This window comes from Candoia aspera, chromosome 4 (assembly GCF_035149785.1).
Source record: "Candoia aspera isolate rCanAsp1 chromosome 4, rCanAsp1.hap2, whole genome shotgun sequence".
Lineage (NCBI taxonomy): Eukaryota > Metazoa > Chordata > Lepidosauria > Squamata > Boidae > Candoia > Candoia aspera.
The window spans coordinates 50,814,302-50,841,238 of record NC_086156.1 but is presented as its reverse complement, the minus strand read 5'-3'; positions in this window follow the sequence as shown (position 1 = coordinate 50,841,238).

Here is a 26,937-nt window from a genome sequence, read left to right as displayed (position 1 = left end):
AAGAAAGAAAAAGAAAAGACTCAGATGCTATAGCACCAAATACCAGTCCAAACTTCCCCAGCCCTTTTCCCCCAACTGGTCAGGCTAACTATTCACGGTCCTTGTAAGGAAAACACAGCCTTTATTGACGAAGAAAGGACACAGCTATTCTCAAATCCCAGCAATCTGAATTCCTGGCCACTGTGTCATATGTACAAATATACATACATACATACCCACAAATCCCATGCTCTTTCAGGATAAAGCACAGGAAAAGAGTAAAAAGTGGTATGCAAAAGATATTAAAGGCAGGAAATAAGAGAAAAGGAACTCTTGTTTATACCAATACCATTTACTATAGCTCTCTATACCTTCCTATTTTTTTGCAAACCATCCTTGCTTCCACTTCATGCACTCTCTGGTTCATATTTTGCCTTTTGTTCTTTAAACTTCTCATCTCTTTCTTTTTGATGATTTCAACTATTCCATCCAGCCTCAACTTTATTGACCTTCCTTTTCTTTTATAATTTTTTTGATGAGTCAGTTCTCATTTGTTTTCTCTTTATGACCCAACCACCTCAACATGCTTCACTTTTGAATTCAATCCATTTGCATTCATTATCCATTCATTCTTGATCTTATTGCTTCTGGTTTTCTCTCACACATGTCTCACTGAAAATATCCTGTTTCTGTTGCATTCAACGTACTTTTGCAATTCTCCTGACATACCTAATTATGTTCCTACTTACAGGCATTTTTCCTTTTTTCTTCTTCTTCGACATTCATTCCTTGCAACCAAACGCATGCTACCCATTACCTTTATGAGCATGTTTTAACATTTCTCCATCCATCTTCCCATCTTTAATAAACATTGCTACTAAGGTACACAAATTTATCTACTTGCTCTAATATTACATTCTATTTTTCCTATGAAATACACTATTCTGGTTTTCATACTTTAATGCACACTATTCTTACTAAAATGTGTTACACAAAAAATGCCATATTAGCTGGAAACTCTGGGAGTGAGAATCCTGATATAAATAGTGCCAGAATGTGTTACACAGTGTATCTTCTCAGAGGAAGATACCAACATTTTCACAACTGCTTGAATTATCCTCTATTTAGCACCTCACTATTACCCAGAACTGTCCCCAGGAGTGGAACAAATGATTGATAGTCTCAAAGCTTATGATAAAACAACTATTGAAGCTAAATAGGTCTAGGTATTGTTAATGCCTGGATGAATGACTTGAATTACATATAGGGAATATGCGTATGCCCTCTGAGTTCCATAACTGGAAGGTGCTGGAATTTCTTTCATGTAACTCTCTTTATCACAACAAGTGCATTTTTAAAATCATGAAGATGAATCAAATCATAAAAATCCAAAAGAACAGAAGCTTAGAGAACTCTGAAAAATCTCTGCATTAATATTACATTATCTTGATGACAGAAAGCCAACCTCAGAGGAATTCTAATATGTACAAAACTATAACAGATAGAATAATCCTCTGATTTTGCAAAAATTTTGACTTGTGCTGATTCTCTTTTTTTTTAATACTAATTTTTATTAAGTTTCAGAGGAAGAATAAAAACTACAGAAAAACAAAAAAGTACAAAGAAAAAAAAACTAAAAAGGTGCAGAAACACAAGAGAATTTTTTTTCAAATTTACAAAAAGACATGGCTTCTGACTTTTAACAGCAAGGATATACAAAAATTTCCATAATCAATCTCTTAACTCTATATTCAACCAAAACACCACATTATTTCTATAGGTTATTCCACTTTAAAACATAATAAAAATCACTAAGTACAGTTACTCTTCCCCTTTATATTAAAATAAAGGAAAAAGAAGTTCATATAAACCTCCTAAACATCTTTCTCCCCTCCAAAAGATAAAAATATTTAATTATTCCCTTCCTACCACTTTTCTGTACATTTCTGTCTACTATAATAAGAATCGAATTAAAAAGCACATAAGTTGTCTGCTATTATACTTAATAATACAACAATTTTAATAATCCCAATCTTAATAAACCCAAAAAACAAAGACAATTCAAAAGAGTAATTCCATATCTTTAAAAGGGAGTAACATCAATTAAATCTTTAAAGCAAACCAGATAAACATTCTTTAACCCTAATACAACAGTTTTAATCATTTTAATCTTAATAAACACAAAAAACAAAGCCAATTCAAAACAGTGAATCCAAATCTTTAAAGGCAAATAGCATCAATCAAATTCTTAAAGCAAACCAGTTGAACATTCTTCAACCCTTATCCCACTTCAAAATAAACCAGAGCAGTTACATATCCCCACAATGTGCACAGAGCTTTCCTCTTGAAAGAATCAAACGGCCCAACTGCCCCCTCAAAGATTCCAGGTTCTTTCCTATTGCTCTTAAATTCCTCAATTTCATCTACCACATCCCCAACCTGATGGCACATTTTAGATCCCATATTTTCCACAATGTCCTAGATATCTTGCATAAAAGCTTGAAAGAAGTCAGAAGAAATCTGTTTAAAATTCTGGTGAAAGTCAGAAAGAATCTGCTTGAAATCCTCCATGTCTCACGCAGTAGATTATGGCGCCCCCTAGGAGCTTAACCAGTGAAAGTCAAAGATATGGAAGAGTTCCAAAGTGTGTTTACACAAAGTGAAAAGTGGAATTTTAAAGACAAGGAGATAAGTGTAACAGGAGACGGTTTATGTCATTAAAACTAGAAAGACAGATTGGACTAAAGCCTTAAAGGAATAGAAAAGGTGAAAGAGCAAAAAAAAAAAAAAAAATGGATAAGCCTGCCTTTTACTTTCATCTTCATAAATGATTTACTTTTATTTTTGGATTGTAAATAAAAGAATGGTGACCACTAGAAAAACTGCAAGGCTTGGTGAGGGAAGGACAGGTTCATTGGAGCAACCAACAGAGAAGGGGATTACTTCAGAAATATTACAAAAAATGTTTGAAGAGATGGGGAAGCAAGTATTTGAATCTATCAAATCTACTAAAAGTGAGCTGATTGCTTTTGAAGTAAGAATGGGAAAAAAATTGTAAAGATGAAAGAGGAGATGACAGAAGAAGTTACAAAAAAATTTGAAAATTCTATAGGACATTCTATAGGTTAAACAAATTAATGACAAAGTGGAAATTTTAGAAAGTAAAACAGAAATAATAAACAGAGAGATGGAAAATTACAATCGGGCATTACTGGAATTGAGGGAAAAATAACTTCACAAAACTTTCTAATTTTTGAGAATTGGAGTAGTTCTAGTGGACCCTGGAGAAGCCACCAGAGAAAAGCTTGTTCAATTTTTAGCAAACTTTCTGGAATGGGATGAAGATGATATGGATGCAGAAACTGACAAAGTGTATAGAATTAACATATCATTTGCAAAATTAAGAAACGTACCAAGGAATATTCTTGTATACTTTGTCAAGAAAAAGACTAGAGACCAGGTTTTACAGCAGCATTTTACTACCAGACTGAAGATTAATAATGCAGATGTGATTGTACTTAAAGAAATCCCAATCAGAATACTATGCAGACGAAATGAGTATTTTTTGTTCTGACAAGCTCAAACAGAAAAAGATACTATTTCAATGGGGCAAATTGGAAGGAGTGATCTTCACTTTTAAACAACAGAGGTTTAGGCTAAATTCAGTCCAAAAAGCAAGAGAATTCCTAGAAAAATTTAAAAGGGAATTGGAAGAAATGCAAATGGAAGTGATAAAGGGCGCTAAGCAACAGCCTCTACAAGAAACTGAGGAGGAGGCCACCACTTGACTTTTCTGTTTTTGGTATAAATATGGATTTTAAATGCCTAACATGGAAAATAAATGGAGCAAATGCTCCTCCAAAAAGAAAATTATTTCGCTACTTTAAAAAAATTGAAATGATGTAGTTTGTTTACAGGAAACACATATTAGAAAAAAGGATATAAAATATTTGATTTGCAAAACTTTGGGTGAAGAATTTATTTCAGCAGGAGCCAAAAAGAGAAATGGAGTTGTTTTGTATATAATTCCCCAATTACATCCAAAACTAATTTGAGTGATAATTATGGTAGATATGTGGGGGTTGAAGCTACTTTGCATGGGACCAGGACTCTGATAGTGGGAATTTATACTCCAAATGAGGATAAAGTAACATTCTACAAAGGACTTATGAATAAACTAATGGACTTACATATGAAAATTGGTGCTTAATGGGAGCTTGGAATGGAGTAATTTGTCCACAAAAAGATAGAACTTCTGTGAAAGATATTGAAACAACACAAGGTAAATTACCAAATATGTTTTTTTTTTAATATGATGGAGAATTTAGAGCTTGTAAATGCATGGAGATACAAAAATGGCGATGTAAAAGAATATACTTATTTTTCTGAAAGACACAGATCTTTTTCAAGAATCAATATGTTTTGGATATCTAAGAATTTGGCTAATAATGTTCACAAAGTAGAGATACTGCCAAAGACCTTTTCAGACCACATCTCAGTGACTTTAGCATTTAAAAGGAAAATCAGTTCCTTCAATCAGAGGTTGAATTAAATATTGCTGCAGAAAGGAACAGTAATGGAAGACTGCAAAAAGAAGTTGAAAGAATTTTCTGACAACGATCTTAATAAAAGTACACGGATAGTTTGGGATGCAAGTAAAGCTTTTAGGAGGGGGTATTTTATACAACATAATAGAAGGCTCAAAAAAAAAAGAGAGAAGAGAAAACACAAGCACTTTAGATGAGATTAAAACAAAAGAAGAATAATTAAAGAAACTTTTCTTGTTAGGATTAATGGAGAGTCATATAGAAAAGAGCCATGGAAGACTATTTTTTATGTAGATCACTGCTGAGAGACTACTATATGCACACAAATGGAAAGACTCTGATGTACCCACAATGGAGGACTGGTTAGTGAAGATGATGGAACTAGCAGAGATGGCAAAATTAACTTGTTTGCTTAGAGAAAATCAACTATTACATTTATTAGTGATTGGAAACCCTTTATGGACTTTTTGCTGAAAAAAGAAAAAATTGAGCTTGTGATGTATCGGTTTGAAGGTTAGAAAGGGTACCTAAGAAGGAGATTATGATGTAACCTTAGAGGTTGAGGGTAAAATATAAATACATTTATAACTGCTGTCAAAAAGATTGGAAGTCGCTTCTTCATAACCTTTTTCTTTTTCTATTTTGTTTCTTCTTCAGCAAAGGATTGTTACCTTGTCGTGGTGCTGGAGCTTGAGCACCTCAATGATGCCATGAGCTAAACCGTGAAGGGCCACCCAAGACAGGAAGGTCATGACAGAGAGGTCAGACTAAATGCGATCCCTGGGGAAGGTAATGGCAACCCACCCCAGTATTCTTGCCGTGAAAACTAAATGGATCAGTACAACCAGAGATATGTCGGTATACCATCGGAAGATGAGACCCCCAGGTCGGAAGATGGTCAAAATGCTACTGGGGAGGAACAGAGGATGAGCTCAACTAGCCCCAGACGTGATGACGCAGCTAGCTCAAAGCCGAAAGGACGGCTAGCGGCCGACGGTGCTGGTGGTGAACGGCGAATCCGATGTTCTAAGGATCAACACACCATTGGAACCTGGAATGTAAGATCTATGAGCCAGGGCAAATTGGATGTGGTTATTGGTGAGATGTCAAGATTAAAGATAGACATCCTGGGCGTCAGTGAACTGAAATGGACTGGAATGGGCCACTTCACATCAAATGACCACCAGATCTACTACTGTGGACAAGAGGACCACAGAAGAAATGGAGTAGCCTTCATAATTAATAGTAAAGTGGCTAAAGCAGTGCTTGGATACAACCCAAAAAACGACAGAATGATCTCAATTCGAATTCAGGGCAAGCCATCTAACATCAGAGTGATCCAAATATACGCCCCAACCACAAATGCTGAAGAAGCTGAAGTAGAGCAGTTCTATGAGGATCTGCAGCACCTACTGGACAACACGCCTAAAAGAGATGTTATTTTCATCACGGGAGACTGGAATGCTAAGGTGGGCAGTCAAATGACACCTGGAATTACAGGTAAGTATGGCCTGGGAGAACAAAATGAAGCAGGACATAGGCTGATAGAATTTTGCCAAGACAATTCGCTCTGCATAACAAACACTCTCTTCCAACAACCTAAGAGACGGCTTTATACATGGACTTCACCAGATGGACAACACCGAAATCAGATTGATTACATCCTTTGCAGCCAAAGGTGGCGGACATCTGTACAGTCGGTAAAAACAAGGCCTGGAGCTGACTGTAGTTCAGATCACGAACTTCTTCTTGCACAATTTAGGATCAGACTCAAGAGATTACGGAAGACCCACAGATCAGCTAGATATGAGCTCACTAATATTCCTAAGGAATATGCAGTGGAGGTGAGGAATCGATTTAAGGGACTGGACTTAGTAGATAGGGTCCCGGAAGAATTATGGACAGAAGTTGGCAGCATTGTTCAGGAGGCGGCAACAAAATACATCCCAAAGAAAGAGAAAACCAAGAAGGCAAAATGGCTGTCTGCTGAGACACTAGAAGTAGTCCAAGAAAGACGGAAAGCAAAAGGCAACAGTGATAGGGGGAGATATGCCCAATTAAATGCAAAATTCCAGAGGTTAGCCAGAAGAGATAAGGAATTATTTTTAAACAAGCAATGCGCGGAAGTGGAAGAAGACAATAGAATAGGAAGGACAAGAGACCTCTTCCAGAAAATTAGAAACATTGGAGGTAAATTCCAGGCAAAAATGGGTATGATCAAAAACAAAGATGGCAAGGACCTAACAGAAGAAGAAGAGATCAAGAAAAGGTGGCAAGAATATACAGAAGACCTGTATAGGAAGGATAACAATATCGGGGATAGCTTTGACGGTGTGGTCAGTGAGCTAGAGCCAGACATCCTGAAGAGTGAGGTTGAGTGGGCCTTAAGAAGCATTGCTAATAACAAGGCAGCAGGACACGACGGCATCCCAGCTGAACTGTTCAAAATCTTGCAAGATGATGCTGTCAAGGTAATGCATGCTATATGCCAGCAAATTTGGAAAACACAAGAATGGCCATCAGATTGGAAAAAATCAACTTATATCCCCATACCAAAAAAGGGAAACACTAAAGAATGTTCAAACTATCGAACAGTGGCACTCATTTCACATGCCAATGAGGTAATGCTCAAGATCCTGCAAGGTAGAGTTCAGCAATTCATGGAGCGAGAATTGCCAGATGTACAAGCTGGGTTTAGAAAAGGCAGAGGAACTAGAGACCAAATTGCCAATATCCGCTGGATAATGGAAAAAGCCAGGGAGTTTCAGAAAAACATCTATTTCTGTTTTATTGACTATTCTAAAGCCTTTGACTGTGTGGACCATAACAAATTGTGGCAAGTTCTTAGCGGTACGGGGATACCAAGTCATCTTGTCTGCCTCCTGAAGAATCTGTATAACGACCAAGTAGCAACAGTAAGAACAGACCACGGAACAACGGACTGGTTTAAGATTGGGAAAGGAGTACGGCAGGGCTGTATACTCTCACCCTACCTATTCAACTTGTATGCAGAACACATCATGCGACAAGCTGGGCTTGAGGAATCCAAGGCTGGAGTTAAAATCTCTGGAAGAAACATTAACAATCTCAGATATGCAGATGATACCACTTTGATGGCTGAAAGCGAAGAGGAACTGAGGAGCCTTATGATGAAGGTGAAAGAAGAAAGTGCAAAAGCTGGCTTGCAGCTAAACCTCAAAAAAACCAAGATTATGGCAACCAGCTTGATTGATAACTGGCAAATAGAGGGAGAAAATGTAGAAGCAGTGAAAGACTTTGTATTCCTAGGTGCAAAGATTACTGCAGATGCTGACTGCAGTCAGGAAATCAGAAGACGCTTAATCCTTGGGAGAAGAGCAATGACAAATCTCGATAAAATAGTTAAGAGCAGAGACATCACACTGACAACAAAGGCCCGCATAGTTAAAGCAATGGTGTTCCCTGTAGTAACATATGGCTGTGAGAGCTGGACCATAAGGAAGGCTGAGCGAAGGAAGATCGATGCTTTTGAACTGTGGTGTTGGAGGAAAATTCTGAGAGTGCCTTGGACTGCAAGAAGATCCAACCAGTCCATCCTCCAGGAAATAAAGCCAGACTGCTCACTTGAGGGAATGATATTAAAGGCCAAACTGAAATACTTTGGCCACATAATGAGAAGACAGGACACCCTGGAGAAGATGCTGATGCTAGGGAGAGTGGAAGGCAAAAGGAAGAGGGGCCAACCAAGGGCAAGATGGATGGATGATATTCTAGAGGTGATGGACTCGTCCCTGGGGGAGCTGGGGGTGTTGACGACCGACAGGAAGCTCTGGCGTGGGCTGGTCCATGAAGTCACGAAGAGTCGGAAGCGACTAAACGAATAAACAACAACAACAATTTTGTTTCTTATTTATTCACTATTCTTTCTTATTTTTTGGTTTCTTTTCTAATATTTGTATTGCTTTTATCTTGTTAAAAACATTTTCAGTAAAAAATATATTTAAAAAAAGGAATGTGTTCTTCCTGAATTCCAATACCAAAACAACAAATCTGCATCTTTATCATATTATCTCTGGCTTCTACACTTTAGGCCATTCTTGGCTGAAAAATCGTATCAGCATGCATTGTTAAATGGATATCTTGAGAGAAAACAAGAAAAGATTATATTGAGAGAAAGTATATTTAAAATAAACATTTCAATAGATTGATGTCAAAGCATGGATGGAACAGAGGAACACATGGAAAATGAATTAAGTTAGATATGGGTAGTTATTTGTCCACCTAGATTTTTATTTGTCTTCAGGCCTGCCTTCATTTAACCTGTTGAAAATGTTCAGGGACACTTCCATTTTTCCACACTTGTGAAGTCATGCCATTTTTCCATTGCATGATGGAACAGAGCAGTGTTTCTTAAACTTTTTGTAGCTGTAGTCCACTAAGTACACATTTGGAAAATGCAGGAACTACCTAATTAAACAAATGTACATACCACTCCTGATGCTTTTGTCTTTAAAAAGCTTTGGAGCTCACCTTGTCTGATGAGTAACATAATGATTATGCATTTGTGTATATCTTCCCATTCCCTTCATTTCAAAAGTCTTTTGCAAACTACATTTTGTAACAAAACCAATCCAAATTTAAGTAATTATTTACTAATTGAATTATTTTATGTAGCTCATTTCTTAATAACAAGACATCTTAGCACAACCTTGCTGGTCAAGAATATTCTTCAGTAGGAATCTGAGTATTAAGGGGCTAGAGACAAGTGGATCTCCAGTCCAATGAAATCTCATTTTTAGATATTCATCACAGCATTTCCTATCTGCACTTTTCATTTTGGTTTGCTTGTGCAAGATCACAGTCCAACTGACTATCAGGGCAGGCAGGGAAGTGGGGATTGAGATTATAAGTGGACTCCTACAACTGATTGTTGGCACATGTGGGGCAGCAGCGTTGGGGTAGTGAACAGACACTATCCCATGAATGTGGAGAAGTTGTGATGGACCATCTGTGATAAGCCTTTACTTCCCACCCATAAAAGCATCTTGGTAGATTTACTGGAAGTCTCAGGAGGTGATAGCACTTGGCTAAACTTCTCTTGGCTACTTGGATGAGAAACCATCTCCAGATTCAATGTGTGTAGGCTATGTTGGGAAGTGTAGAGGGAATAGAGAATGGCTTTGAAGCACAGGAGGAAGAGCTGCCACCAGTGCAACAATCAGACAAGTGTGGCTTGAGCCCATTCCAACAAACTAATTTGAGTAAAGTTCTCAGAAAAGCCCCTGCTTAATTCACATGAAGATAAAAGGAGGGAGGGGGAAGCACATTCAGACTTGTGAGATTCTGTTACTATAGCTTTTCAGTAAAAGTAGTTTTAGACCTACTGTATATAGCATTGGTTTTTTAGTCTGGCCTACCTTATAGGGCTAACAGAAAATGAAAAAAACTCACAAAAGAAAGCGATGACAAACCTAGTTTAGCACTGCTGCTAAGAAAACTGTATAGATTTTATCCATCTTGAACTCTGCTAGAAGCCGATATTATAGCTCAAGCATTTTACCTTGTTTCACCCCTTTATCTACGACTGCTATTAAAAACAGACAATAGTATAGTACAGTAAAGTGAGACATCAGTTGATTTAAATCCTTCTCAAATTAAACCACATTTGTTCTCGATTGGCTTATTGTTTTTCTAGTTTTTTTAATACCATATCTGTAAATCAACAGAAGGCTTACATTTCCAGATTGTTCTGCTTTAAAACACATTATGCCCCCACAAAATAAAGTTAATGCTTCTATTTGAAATTAAAACAAGGATTGCCCCTTTTCCAATGTCCTGTCAACTGTCGTGATAGGACAGTTTGTGTTTGTTAAGTAGGATGTGAACCTATTTAATTTGCAATCTTCTCATTAAGACACAGACAAAAATAATGATCTGCATTTCTTCAAATTTTGCCACACACTTCACTGTAGCTGTACAGAAAGGTGTATTCCTGGAAATGCTTTTCTGTATAGCTTGCAGTACAAATGAATATTTAGAGTGCCTTCTTTGGTTTATGGTAGAAATCTTGATGGGAGATTCAGGCAGAGGCCACCCACATACAATGGGATCAAGGTATTAACAGTATTATAGTTCAAGGTCAGCACTTTCAATTGTACTCAGAAGGCCATAGAAGTGATGGCAGATGCTAGAGCCAAAAGCTTAAATGATTCCCCAGTGATCCTGCTATATCAACATTAATTATAAAGAAGTGTCCATCCATCTCTCTTTCTCACTCTCTCTCTTCCCCTGTTCCAACAAACTGTCAAGGAATGCATGTAACTCTCTGTTCAGATGACTGAGGGAGCAGCATTAAAGGCAAAGATCAGGCTAGTTCCACTGAAAGCAAGTCGGTATTTTCAATCACTGTTGCAGGATGGGATCTAAATGAACACCCACATCTATAGAATAGTGAAGATAGACTCTGAAGTGAAGTGATGGTTCTGGAGTTGGCGGTGCGGCCATTCTGGAGCCTGTTAAGATAGCCACTGAACTTTGTATGGAATAAAACAGTAAACTCCCTAGGAATGACTGGAAAAAAAATACAAAATCCTTGGAGCCTTCTTTGTCCAGTAAGCTTTTTATATACAGCATTCAGAACTAATCAGAATTTCTTAGCTTAATTTTCTTACATATTGTTTCATTTTTCATTGTGTAAGGGAATGAAGAAAAGAAAAAATTTCCATAGCAATAGAGCAATGTTAGCTTACAGAGCATAAATCACTACTCCCATTAGCCAAATGTAGATCTTCATAATTGCTAACATTTTGTTTGATAATGCTAATTGGACAAACTGTCACCAAGGTTTTGATTTAAGCCATACACTTTTCTCAATTGGATGCATGGTTTTTACATGTACTTCCAGATTCTTCTCTGTCTGGACCAGAGAATGAATAAAGCAATTCACTCTCCTTAGTGTATTGCCACTTTCATGGCTCTCACACTATGAAAACCAAACATCATTTGAAATATTTTTTGAAAACAGCAGTAGAATTTAACAACTGATGTATAAGTCAACATTAGTTTGCAATTTGGTGATTTGGTCCTGCTGGGGATTAGACAAATACAATTCTTTTTCTCTCATCAGGCCACCATCCCATTGGTTTTGATTTTGAGTTGCACACTCCAGACCAAGGAAATGCAGTTTAGAAGAGGTTTACCTCATTCATTACAGTTAATTCTATATTTTGCCTACCCATCTTTTGTTTAGCATCTCTGCCTCAGGGCCCAAGATATGAGGCTTGTTTTTATAGTTATCTAGAGATAAGATAAACTTTCTTAGAACATGAGTTTTAGAAAAATATCTGAGAAATTTTTTTTTTTGAGATTGTCTGACCTATTAGGAAATATTTAGGTGGACAATTTTGATCATCATTATGACTTATTATTTTATTTATTATCTATTTGATTTAGTTAATTATTATTATCATTATTATTCAAATTTTGTTACTGCCCAGCTCCCCCAAAAGAGGGACTCTGGGCGGTTTACAATAAAGTTAATACTATAACAATAAACATTAAAATCCCATAAAAGGTAAAAACAAGTTACAAATATAAAAATACAATATAAATAATGATTATCCAAGCCCATTATATTTTAAAGTAGGACTGCTGAAGGAATCTTAAAAGCCTTTATTTCTTACAGTCTTCTGTTTTTTAATTGTTTATTTTTTTTTAGCCATCGACATAAAATAACAATACCATTTCATTCTAGTATGCACTGTGTCCACATCTTAAAATCATTTTCTGAGCATTTTCTTCTTCCTTAATCTCTTTAAAGCTACTGACTGTTGATGAAAAGGCTCAGAATGGACTTGTGAATAAGCATACAAAAGTAATATGGGTATACTGGATGGAAGTACTGAATTTATTGCTCTCTGAGCTAGGAAGTTTAAGAGATTAAGGCACTTCTGCATTATTGTTCATGTATGTATTGTATTGCAATGGGTGTGCTCCTTCCATCTAAAGATCCTATCTCCCCATTTGTACATGTGACATATGGTTGCCATCAGCAAAGTCATTGAGTGGTGACTTGTGTGGTATTTCCAAGAACTCAGTGTGTGTGCCTGATTTTTTTGTGGCATTTGGGAATTTTCTTTGTTTGGGTTAAGGGTTGAAGGGGTGTAGGAAGCAGTGGCTATTTCACCACTATAGTAGTGATATAGTCTATCCTCCTCCCATTTAATTAATACATATGACTTCACTGAAAATGACAGCATAAAGAAATCATTAAAGTTTTCGAGAAGCCTGGCTTTTAAAAAATCTGTCTTCCTCAAGAAGTTTTCAAATGACGTTTTACACCTGCAACCTTCCCCAATCTTTATTATATCTGAATGTGCAGAGAAATGGCAGCTATTTTTTTTTCCACCAGGCAGATCCTTCAGAATATGAAGTGATTTTACATACCATATCATGTAAAATAAACACTCATATATAGAAGTAATTCAGTTATTATCCACTGATCTCTCTCATTCTCAGTCTCTCTGCATCCCACTCTTCTGTACATGTACCTTGAATTATTATCTCTTCACTCTGATATACGTAAAGGATGACTTTGATGGATTTAGAGTTATACCAATGTAAACATGAAACAATCTCCTTTCCTTTTTTCTTTATTAGACAAGCTTTTCAAGAGAAGTTTTCTCCCCCAAATTATCTTGTATTCTAAACAGCAGCTATGACCTTATTGATCATATTAGTATCTGGGAGAGAATGTTGGTTATTCAGAAGTCCACAGGGAGCCGAATGTTAAAGAAAAGGCTGAAGGAGAAAGAAAGATATACTTTCACACAAGCTAGTTTTGCAAATAATTGCAGCCAAATTTAAATTAGCATTTAACATTTGAATGTAGAAGAGCTGGTACTATCTACTGCAAGAGAACATCTGTTAAACAATCAGAATTAGATTTAATGGGGAACTCAAAGCAATTATCAAAAGGTTACAAACTAATTACTTATTATTAAAGTAGCTGTTCTACAGTTAAAAACAGCATTCCCCCTCTCATTTAGAAGACCCCCTTTTAAAACCTTTTTTGTCTCCCACTCTACAATTGACATGGAAGTTAAGTTTATATAAACATTGTGGAATATTGTTTTCCTTCTCCTTCATGTTTACTCTGAAAACAGTGAAAAGAATATATTACATTGTTGAGAAAGTATCAATAGGTATATGAAAAAGTATATGAAAAGTACTTCAATATTTTCTTTGGTCATACATCATCAGCTGTAAATTTTAAAATGATTTTAAACACAGGCAGCCCGAATGCTTGAGGTTTTAATCTGAATGATTCTGCTGGTCTGTACAAAGATCACCCTGATTCTATTTACAGAATCTGTTTCTGTTTGAAATATTTGTCCTTGCATGTAAACCATCTTAAACTGTCCAGTTTTGAAGAAAGGCCTTGGAACACATTAGACCAATGATCTGATTATTATTATTATTATTATTATTATTATTATTATTATTATTATATACAAATGAGGTATTTCTTGGGAAAAAGGGGATTTTAGCAGGATCTATAGGAAACTGAAAATTTATACTCCAAGCTGTGGTTAAGGAAGGGCCTAGAGTCAAGAAATATGTAGGAACAAACTTTTACACAGCATTCTTCACAGCACTCTTCATATCCATAGTTCCAGAACTAGTGAAAGAACCCATGTCAGAAGTACTACACAACACACCTGACCTAGCCAAATACACTGACTGAAATACCCAGAATCCCGGACTTCATCAACCTCTGCCTCACCACCTACTTTCAATTAGTTGGACAAACCTACCACCCAATCAGAGGAACACCCATGGGATCGCCACTTTCAGGATTCATAGCAGAGACCATACTGCAGTTTCTAGAAACTATAGCACTCCCACACATACAAGCAAAAGTATAGAAGTGGTATGTAGATGACACCATCATAATAAAAAAGGAACAACTAGAGAAGACACATGAAACTATCAACAAGATCTTCAAAGGAATAAAATTCACAAGGGAACAAGAAAACAACACACTACCCTTCCTGCATATCCCCATCAGCAGAGGAAACAACAGCAAATTAGAAACACAAGTCTATTGAAATACAACCCACACTAACCAAGTGCTCCATTACCAAAGTAACAATCAAACAAGAGGAGCTATATAAGAATATTATTCAGATGAGTACAAACGTACTGCAGCAACCCAGAACACCAGAAAAAGGAAACAGACCACCTATACATCTTTCAAAAACTAGATACCCATGAAACTTTATTAAAAAATGCCTGACCACTCAACCCACTACAGCTAAACCAACGCAAGCTATGAAAAAGATAACGCTACCATACATTAAAAACATCTCAGAAACAACAAACCTACAGACTATTACAACCACATGGCATCACCGTAGCACACAAACCTACTAAAGTCCTCCAAAACATCTTAAGTAGACCAAAAGACCCAGTAGCCCAAGAAGAAAAAACAGGAGTCAACTGGGAAACTATGAGCATCCTAGACCAAGCCAAATCCAAAAACACTAGGAAATTCCTGGAAGCTTGGCACTCAGACAAGTCAGCCATCAATAGACACATAGAGATAAACCACATTTACATACCATTCAAAATAGACAATGGAAAAGCTAAGAAGGAAACAAAAAGACCAGAATATATAATCTCTGATAGCCTACACCTAGATAAGCAGGGATTAACACCAGACAATCAAGCAGAAAACAACACCCTAATCAAGGTACTACTGAGGAGAAAATGACACCCCCAACACTGGCAGGCAAGCTACTGTATATGGACAGGGAGCAAACCTCACACTCACTCGTACTCATGATGTTACCTAGTTGGGTGATGAAATGTCTCCAAGCAAGCAACCAAGCTCAGAGAGCACCAAGGACAACAAACTTTTACATCCTTGCAGCGCTATGGTATTCATGGGCAAAAAGGACTAATCCTGCATTCAAGATCAATTAATAATAAATTAGGATACAAATTAGGAGTGTGGCCTAGGTTTTGGGACCAAGCTACTGTGCCTTTGGAGTCATATTTGGAAGTGGTAGAAAATGCATGTGTGGGAAAAATCGTGATGGCAAAAGGGTTGTGGCTGAGAATAAGGCAATTGAGCTTTGGAAAATGACCTTCTGGGTCTTCAGTACTTCCTGAAGTATTCATTTTGAGCACAGCTGGAATCCTTTTAGAAATTATTTTTCAATGTAATATTAGAGTATTTTCATGCTCCCAAAAGACATTTCCAAATGAGGGGAGGAAAAAAGAAAGAGGAAAAAGGAAACGAACAAAACAAAATTTCTTCTTCCAAGTTGTTCTACTCCAAGGAGCCTCTCTAATTTGTTTCTTAGGCTGTCTTTTGGGTTGGAATATACTGTACGTACCACCTCGCCTTCACTTACACTGGCTTTTGCTGGATCAGCTTCAGTTACACACAAGGGGGAAGCAGTTCATTCATATTCCATTTACGGGTAACAAATTTACTTTAATGACAAGGCCAGCATAACACCCAAACCAACAGACAAATCCTATACAAGCTGTCAAACACTGGGTCATATGGATGCAAATTCCCATTGTTTACTTGTTTTCTTTTTAGTGAATGCTTTACAGGTGAGGAACAAAATCTCTCAGAATAAAACAAGATGACAAATAAGAATAAGACCCTCACCCCCAATATTATAATTCTATTTCCCTGAAGGGCCTCTTTCTCACTATTTTAAACCAAGCCATATTTTGATTTTTGCCTCCAGGGCTTCTCAAGATTGGCACCTATGCAACTGCCTCTTGGATCAGACTCCCAAATGTTTGTGAGAGTAATCTGGAAGGAAAGCTGCCTGCTAGTTGCCCTCTTTTTGTTGCAGAGAATGTAACACTCACAGCTGAAAGCTGGTCTCCTTCAGCCACATTTTTTGCAATACACTTACTGGGCTCATTATGGTAACTTTTGTGAAACTGGCTGTGCTTGGTGTTTTGTTCCACTACTTCTCCAATTATTACTGTATTTTCATTTTGATTAGACAGGAGGCTGCTCTGCTTGTCTTGACTGACTGCCAGTACAATCAAGCATGAGCCACAAGTATGAAAAGCAAATGTTGCTGAGAAATAGAGTTAAGTTACATATGCTCCAACTGTCCCTATTTTTGGTACATGTCTCTAATCAAATACTGTCCTTGTTTTGCCTTTAGAGTTACGCCAGCTATCACTTTTTGCTTTGGCTAATATGCATACATGTCCTCTAGCCTAGAGTTCTTCAAGATTAGGTCCCATTCCAGGTCTCATAACATTAACCCTGAGTATGGAGTAGAGGTATGTTAGCTCCAGTGCCTATACAAACATACACATGCATGTTCCTGGATGTGTCACCATGCTGTATTCAATTCAATTGCCAGCACCCTCTGGGTGGTGAACAGTGAAAGGTAACAAAATATTAAAATAATGAAAATGTTTAGCAGAAATTCTAAAAAATCAAATAGAATCAATATCAACCACAATATAAAATGAAAACAAAAATCGCAAAATCAAAACATTAACATAGTGCTGGTTAAAAAACAGAGAGGATCTTTAAATGCTTGGGGAAAATAGAGAAAAAAGTCTTTGCCTAGGACTACAAAGACTAACATGTATTGCATGTGAGTCTTCCTGCAGAAGATGATCCAAAGCCAAGTTGGGATGAGGTGAGTTATTTGGGAGGCTCTTCCCCGTGACGTACTGCCACCAAAAAAGCCCTTTTTCAGAGAACCCCTTCTATATCTTGCTTTTCAGGGAGGCATTGATATGGACCATCCACTCCATTTTTTCCCCTGGTTGTCCACCTAGTAGCAAAGATTGCAGTCAATTATCATAGAAGAAATTAATACAATATATAAAATGAAAGATTAAGACTTGAGGAAAATGTCATAAAGATAGTCAGGCATTGTTCTTAGACTGAGAAGAAATATATCCAACAATATTCTTTTTTTCATCTGTCGAATATTGCAGAATGTGAAGCTAGCTTTTTATTTCACCTACAAGAAGTCCTGGTTGTATTGTGATCAGATCAGCTGTACACCAAACAGAAGGGGATTGTGTCTAGTAAAACAGACTCCTTGACAAAATATTATTTTTGTTGAATATCTTTCCCTTTTGCTTCCCTCAGCACTGTCCTTTGCAGCCAAAGGTGGCGGACATCTGTACAGTCGGTAAAAACAAGACCTGGAGCTGACTGTAGTTCAGATCACGAACTCCTTATTGCACAATTTAGGATCAGACTAAAGAGATTAGGGAAGACCCACAGATCAGCTAGATATGAGCTCACTAATATTCCTAAGGAATATGCAGTGGAGGTGAAGAATAGATTTAAGGGACTGTACTTAGTAGATAGGGTCCCAGAAGAACTCTGGACAGAAGTTGGCAGCATTGTTCAGGAGGCAGCAACAAAATACATCCCAAAGAAAGAGAACACCAAGAAGGCAAAATGGCGGTCTGCTGCGACACTAGAAGTAGCCCAAGAAAGAAGGAAAGCAAAAGGCGACAGTGATAGGGGGAGATATGCCCAATTAAATGCAAAATTCCAGAGGTTAGCCAGAAGAGATAAGGAATTATTTTTAAACAAGCAATGCGTGGAAGTGGAAGAAGACAATAGAATAGGAAGGACAAGAGACCTCTTCCAGAAAATTAGAAACATTGGAGGTAAATTCCAGGCAAAAATGGGTATGATCAAAAACAAAGATGGCAAGGACCTAACAGAAGAAGAAGAGATCAAGAAAAGGTGGCAAGAATATACAGAAGACCTGTATAGGAAGGATAACAATATCGGGGATAGCTTTGACGGTGTGGTCAGTGAGCTAGAGCCAGACATCCTGAAGAGTGAGGTTGAATGGGCCTTAAGAAGCATTGCTAATAACAAGGCAGCAGGAGACGATGGCATCCCAGCTGAACTGTTCAAAATCTTGCAAGATGATGCTGTCAAGGTAATGCATGCTATATGCCAGCAAATTTGGAAAACACAAGAATGGCCATCAGATTGGAAAAAAATCAACTTATATCCCCATACCAAAAAAGGGGAACACTAAAGAATGTTCAAACTATCGAACAGTGGCACTCATTTCACATGCCAGTAAGGTAATGCTCAAGATCCTGCAAGGTAGACTTCAGCAGTTCATGGAGCGAGAATTGCCAGATTTACAAGCTGGGTTTAGAAAAGGCAGAGGAACTAGAGACCAAATTGCCAATATCTGATGGATAATGGAAAAAGCCAGGGAGTTTCAGAAAAACATCTATTTCTGTTTTATCAACTATTCTAAAGCCTTTGACTGTGTGGACCATAACAAATTGTGGAAGTTCTTAGTGGTATGGGGATACCAAGTCATCTTGTCTGCCTCCTGAGGAATCTGTATAACGACCAAGTAGCAACAGTAAGAACAGACCACGGAACAACGGACTGGTTTAAGATTGGGAAAGGAGCATGGCAGGGCTGTATATTCTCACCCTACCTATTCAACTTGTATGCAGAACACATCATGTGACAAGCTGGGCTTGAGGAATCCAAGGCTGGAGTTAAAATCACTGGAAGAAATATTAACAATTTCAGATATGCAGATGATACCACTTTGATGGCTGAAAGTGAAGAGGAACTGAGGAGTCTTATGATGTAGGTGAAAGAAGAAAATGCAAAAGCTGGCTTGCAGCTAAACCTCAAAAAAACCAAGATTATGGCAACCAGCTTGATTGATAACTGGCAAATAGAGGGAGAAAATGTAGAAGCAATGAAAGACTTTGTATTTCTAGGTGCAAAGATTACTGCAGATGCTGACTGCGGTCAGGAAATCAGAAGACGCTTAATCCTTGGGAGAAGAGCAATGACCAATCTCGATAAAATAGTTAAGAGCAGAGACATCACACTGACAACAAAGGTCCGCATAGTTAAAGCAATGGTGTTCCCCGTAGTAACATATGGGTGTGAGAGCTGGACCATAAGGAAGGCTGAGAGAAGGAAGATAGATGCTTTGGAACTGTGGTGTTGGAGGAAAATTCTGAGTGCCTTGGACTGCAAGAAGATCCAACCAGTCCATCCTCCAGGAAATAAAGCCAGACTGCTCACTTGAGGGAATGATATTAAAGGCAAAACTGAAATACTTTGGCCACATAATGAGAAGACAGGACAGCCTGGAGAAGATGTTGATGCTAGGGAGAGTGGAAGGCAAAAGGAAGAGGGGCTGACCAAGGGCAAGATGGATGGATGATATTCTAGAGGTGACGGACTTGTCCCTGGGGGAGCTGGGGGTGTTGACGACTGACAGGAAGCTCTGGCGTGGGCTGGTCCATGAAGTCACGAAGAGTCGTGAGCGACTAAACGAATAAACAACAACAAACCTTGACAGCATCACCTTGCAAGATTTTGAACAGTTCAGCTGGGATGCCATCGTCTCTTGCTGCCTTGTTATTAGCAATGCTTCTTAAGGCCCAATCAACCTCACTCTTCAGGATGTCTGGCTCTAGCTCACTGAACACACCGTCAAAGCTATCCCCGATATTGTTATCCTTCCTATACAGGTCTTCCATATATTCTTGCCACCTTTTCTTGATCTCTTCTTCTTCTGTTAGGTCCTTGCCATCTTTGTTTTTGATCATACCCATTTTTGCCTGGAATTTACCTCCAACGTTTCTAATTTTCTGGAAGAGGTCTCTTGTCCTTCCTATTCTATTGTCTTCTTCCACTTCCACGCATTGCTTGTTTAAAAATAATTCCTTATCTCTTCTGGCTAACCTCTGGAATTTTGCATTTAATTGGGCATATCTCCCCCTATCACTGTCGCCTTTTGCTTTCCTTCTTTCTTGGGCTACTTCTAGTGTCGCAGCAGACAGCTATTTTGCCTTCTTGTTTTTCTCTTTCTTTGGGATGTATTTTGTTGCCGCCTCCTGAACAATGCTGCCAACTTCTGTCCAGAGTTCTTCCGGGACCCTATCTACTAAGTCCAGTCCCTTAAATCGATTCTTCACCTCCACTGCATATTCCTTAGGAATATTAGTGAGCTCATATCTAGCTGATCTGTGGGTCTTCCCTAATCTCTTTAGTCTGATCCTAAATTGTGCAAGAAGAAGTTCGTGATCTGAACTACAGTCAGCTCCAGGTCTTGTTTTTACCGACTGTACAGATGTCCACCACCTTTGGCTGCAAAGGATGTAGTCAATCTAATTTCGGTGTTGTCCATCTGGGGAAGTCCATGTATAAAGCCGTCTCTTAGGTTGTTGGAAGAGAGTGTTTGTTATGCAGAGTGAATTGTCTTGGCAAAATTCTATCAGCCTGTGTCCTGCTTCGTTTTGTTCTCCCAGGCCATACTTACCTGTAATTCCAGGTGTCATTTGATTGCCCACCTTAGCATTCCAGTCTCCTGTGATGAAAATAACATCTCTTTTAGGTGTGTTGTCCAGTAGGTGCTGCAGATCCTCATAGAACTGCTCTACTTCAGCTTCTTCAGCATTTGTGGTTGGGGCGTATATTTGGATCACTGTGATATTAGATGGCTTGCCCTGAATTCAAATTGAGATCATTCTGTCGTTTTTTGGATTGTATCCAAGCACTGCTTTAGCCACTTTACTATTAATTATGAAGGCTACTCCATTTCTTCTGTGGTCCTCTTGTCCACAGTAGTAGATCTGGTGGTCATTTGATGTGAAGTGGCCCATTCCAGTCCATTTCAGTTCACTGACGCCCAAAATGTCTATCTTTAATCTTGACATCTCACCAATAACCACATCCAATTTGCCCTGGCTCATAGATCTTACATTCCAGGTTCCAATGGTGTGTTGATCCTTAGAACATCAGATTCGCTGTTCACCACCAGCACCGTCGGCCGCTAGCCGTCCTTTCGGCTTTGAGCTAGCTGTGTCATCACGTCTGGGGCTAGTTGAACTCATCCTCTGTTCCTCCCCAGTAGCATTTTGACCATCTTCCGATCTGGGGGTCTCATCTTCTGATGGTATACCGACATATCTCTGGTTGTACTGATCCATTTAGTTTTCACGGCAAGAATACTGGGGTGGGTTGCCATTACCTTCCCTAGGGATCGCATTTAGTCTGACCTCTCTGTCATGACCTTCCCGTTTTGGGTGGCCCTTCACGGTTTAGCTCATGGCATCATTGAGGTGCTCAAGCTCCAGCACCACGACAAGGTAACGATCCTTTGATGAAGGCTGTCAAGGTAATGCATGCTATATGCCAGCAAATTTGGAAAACACAAGAATGGCCATCAGATTGGAAAAAATTAACTTATATCCCCATACCAAAAAAAGGGAAACACTAAAGAATGCTCAAACTATTGAACAGTGGCAATTATTTCACATTCCAGTAAGGTAATGCTCAAAATAGGGTAGACTCCAGCAATTCATGGAGCGAGAATTGCCAGATGTACAAGCTGGGTTTAGAAAAGGCAGAGGAACTAGGGACCAAATTGCCAATATCCGATGGATAATGGAAAAAGCCAGGGAGTTACAGAAAAACATCTATTTCTGTTTTATTGACTATTCTAAAGCCTTTGACTGTGTGGACCATAACAAATTGTGGAAGTTCTTAGTGGTATGGGGATGCCAAGTCATCTTGTCTGCCTCCTGAGGAATCTGTATAACGACCAAGTAGCAACAGTAAGAACAGACCACGGAACAACAGACTGGTTTAAGATTGGGAAAGGAGTACGGCAGGGTTGTATACTCTCACCCTACCTATTCAACTTGTATGCAGAACACATCATGTGATGTGCTGGACTTGAGGAATCCAAGGCTGGAGTTAAAATCACTGGAAGAAACATTAACAATCTCTGATATGCAGATGATACCACTTTGATGGCTGAAAGCAAAGAGGAACTGAGGAGCCTTATGATGAAGGAGAAAGAAGAAAGTGCAAAAGCTGGCTTGCAGCTAAACTTCAAAAACACCAAGGTTATGGCAACCAGCTTGACTGATAACTGGCAAATAGAGGGAGAAAATGTAGAAGCAGTGAAAGACTTTGTATTTCTAGGTGCAATGATTACTGCAGATGCAGAAGACGTTTAATCCTTGGGAGAAGAGCAATGACAAATCTCAATAAAATAGTTAAGAGCAGAGACATCACACTGACAACAAAGGTCCACATAGTTAAAGCAATGGTGTTCCCCATAGTAACATATGGGTGTGAGAGCTGGACCATAAGGAAGGCTGAGAGAAGGAAGATAGATGCATTTGAACTGTGGTGTTGGAGGAAAATTCTGAGAGTGTCTTGGACTGCAAGAAGATCCAACCAGTCCATCCTCCAGGAAATAAAGCCAGACTGCTCACTTGAGGGAATGATATTAAAGGCAAAACTGAAATACTTTGGCCACATAATGAGAAGACAGGACAGCCTGGAGAAGATGCTGATGCTAGGGAAAGTGGAAGGTAAAAGGAAGAGGGGCCGACCAAGTGCAAGATGGATAGATGGTATTTTAGAGGTGACGGACTCGTCCCTGGGGGAGCTGGGGGTGTTGACAACTGACAGGAAGCTCTGGTGTGGGCTGGTTCATGAAGTCATGAAGAGTCTGAAGCAACTGAACAAATAAACAACAAAAGAACTGCATGAAGCTAGGACTAGACAGGACTAAGGCTCTCAAGCTTTAGAGTCTGAAAACTGCCTTCAGGAATTCTAACTGCAAGCCTTAACCTCCCGTGAAAATGGAATTAAAGCCTTTGTGGGAGCTGATCCCATTATTTTGCTTTTTTGTGTGTGTTGTGCAAATATTAATGTTACTTCCAGTCCTCATTCTTTTGCTGTTACACTGCAGTCTAGACTTGCATCATCTATCATTACTACTAAAAAGTAGGAACTTTGCCTTTGCCAGGAAAGAAAAGTATGTTATCAGCAGATATCAAGGTATGATACCAGCAGATGTCAGAGATGGAAGACTTGGCACCCAAGAAAGCTAGGAAATCTTAAGATGGCCCAAGGAAGGAATGGAGAGATTTGATTTATTACTGCTCAATGCCAATTTTTCCTTGTGCTTGATCATAGCTCTGTTGTGTCCCAATTCAGCCTCAGTCTGTGAATTTAAAAAAAAATGAAAATTCCCATTTAAATGAAAGCATCATTTGCTAAAATTCAGATTTGTGTAAATATTTCCTCTAAAATATGCCATATGTGTATATTCAGGTATAGCTATATCATCTATCTTTGCCATCACAAATGGCACATATTAACTTAGAGAACGATTTCCATTGAAATGAAATCCTCTTGCATCCTCTGCTATACTGATTTTGTTTTCCATGAGAGACAGTAATCAATACTGTGGTGCTGCCTTTCCAGGGGATGCCATACTATGATATATTTGGGCAGGTTTGGTTTATTGAGAATAGATGTGATGCTTAGCTTTTTGCGGACCTTTATGAGAACAATAGCTCAGCACTGAATAGGAAGCTGCTAGTTGAAATGCAGTGGAAGTGCTTCAAAAGCCACCTGGAAACTCAGATGGAAAGAACAGAGTGGGAGGGTGGGGAGGTGGGGGGAGGAAGTAAGACAGAAGGCCTGGAAAGACCAGCTTGAAGCCAAGATACAGACCCTGCTCAGGATTTTGGAATTGGAAGTTATGTTAAGAGAACAGAATGTGTGAAGCAGACTGTATTGGCAAACAAAGTCTGCTTGAGAGCAGGAACTTGTCACCAGGCAAAGTGTAAGGTTTTTTTATTCATAGAAGAATGGGAGTGCAAAAGCTTCTAGAGTTCTACACTTCAAAATGCACAAAAATGACATGATAACCAGTCTAGTTAGGAGGGCATGTTCTCCCTGGCAGAGTCTCAAGTTGGTGCCTTCCAGATATGTTAAACATTCTTGGGGGAGATGATGTGAGTTTGTAATCAAATCAGCTTAGGGAGGCCATTTCTTCAGGGTATAATCTAGTACATCCATCCATTCATGCCCATTCTTCTATCAAGTTTACTGTAGACCTACACAGACATTCTGCTTTCTCCTATGAAGGATAACAGCATATATGCACAACTGAGAGGCAGCATGCAAACACCCAAAATAGGTGTTTGCCCTAGGGCCCCATCCAATCTCTAACACATTTGTTACAGTCCTCATTGCCTCCTCCAAGTGAATCATTGGATTGTCTCAACTGAGATGGGAAATGCAAGAAAACTGTCCTGTAAACATAAGGTAGTCTTCGAAAACTCTAACACCTAGACATTAGAGGTGCACGAGAACATTCACTTGAACAAGAGAAGAACCATCTGCATGATCAGAAATTCTAGTAAAGCTCAGTTTCTAATTATAGAGAGGCATAATCAGGAGCTGCTTTCAAATAAAGGGTCTGGTTACCTGAAGGACCACTTATCTCCCATAGAATCTGCATGGTTAATTCGATTTGGAAGGTTGGTGCACTCCAGGTTCCTTCAATTAAACAATGCTATTTATTGGGACCTCAGAAGCACCCCTTCTCTGTACCAGTGCCTGCCCTCTGAAATGAGGCTCCTCCCTGCTGGTGTTTCAAAGGGCCTTGAAGACCCTCTTTTTGTTTTTCTTGTTTTTAATCTTTTAAACAATTTGTAAACTGCCCAGATATAAATTTAATTATTAATAATATCTTGCTGCTTTACTTGGCAAATGAAGAGTACAGAGGGATCAGGGATGTTGGAGGCCAACCTTGTGAGATTCACAAGGTCCTCACTCACTGTCCTCACTTATTGCTGCCTTCTGGCTTGCACCTTTTAACCCAGAATTGTCCTAGTCTTGTATAAAAGGTTTGTATATGAAAGAAGACTATTATTTGGTTTAAGCAAAAGGTACATGTACAAGATTTTTTTTTCAGAACTTTTTGCAGCCTGTGGCTTGTCTCCTGATAGTTTTTGTCCATTAAGACTTTTGTCCCAGTTGATGATTCCTAGCATAGAATCTGTTTCTTAATTCACATGGAAGGGGGACTCTTGGCAGGCCTTCTTTCAATATCCAGATCAGATGGTCACAATTATACTTGATGAAGTGGTTCCAGTGCCATGCTATATAGGGCTTGATAGGCAACTAGCACTTTGAATTGGACCCAGAAACCAACTGGTAACCAATGCATTGACCTCAGAGCAGATGTTATTCTTCAAGAATGGACTGCCACTACTAAAAATCTAGCTGTTGCCGTGTTGAGCAATATGTTGAGCCATATTCAAAGCCAGCCTTTCATAACAGTGTGTTACTTTATCAACAAGGAAACCTGCAAACTCAGCTGGTCAGCCCACTAGCATTATGCCCTGCCCATCCTTCCTAACAAGGCCATTAGTCAGGGACCTGAAGATTCAATAAACAGAAGAGATGCTTTGCTACTCTTCTTGCCACAGAATAAGCTCAAGTGTGACCTTGTATCACTAACTGATCACATTCACTTATGGCATAATCACTCAATTTGTCTTGTCAGTAGCTTTATCTCCTGCAGCTATTCAGTAACCAAGGACCTTTTGGGATTAGTGACAGGGATGAATCCACACAAGACAAATGTCACCCAAATTATCTCTGTAGTCCTTAGCTGAACTAGGTGTGAGATGGAACTCCCTGCCAAATTGTTGGGGAAATTGCCACTTGTGTTCTGGAAACCTTCCGTATATATCATGTCCCAGGTCAGCCAAAACCAACCTAATAGGTTTTCTGCCTTTGCAAAGGTTCAAGGTGTCAACAATGTGCACTTTGACCAGAAAGTGATTTGACCATAACAAAGGACAAGTGTTAATGTCTTCAATATTCAGATCACATCTCACCAGCTCTGAAGTAAACACCAGATCAAGTGTGTGCCTTCCTACATCGGTTGCAGCTGCTATACCCTGTAAAAAGCCCATGATTACCATGGAAGATATGAACTCATGAGCCACTCCAGAATATTCTCCCATGGAATAGAGATTGAAGTCTCCAAGACTGAAACCCTTGGAGACTTCAAAACCCACCCCAAGATATCTCAAGGAGCTTGTGAAGGGTTGTGCTACGCATCTAGACAGTTGGTATATCAGCAACAGTCACAGGTTGCCTTTAACACACAGGTTGCCTTTAACATGCAGGCACTTGAAACTGGTTATCTTCAGGGCAGTGCTACTGGTCACTACAAAACATTCATGAGCAATCATGGCAACTCCTTTTCTGTGACCTTGAGGGTGTTATATGATGTGAAACTTAGGTGTGCAAGTTTCTAATGGGGCTATATATCCCATAGCTGCCCAATGAGATCTCAGTAGTACCCATCAAATCTTGCATGCTGATCCATTACATAATGTCAATGTTTTCTTTAAAAGTTATTTTTTTTACTAAAGCTTTATTAATTTTTCAAAATATAATTAAAACACAAAATATAGAATATACAACAGATTTTAAAAGTTATTTATGAGGTTTTCAGGCAGCCATTTTTTAAAAATTATATATTCTTTTAAATATTGTAAGTTGCCCAGAGTAGTTTCTGAGTCT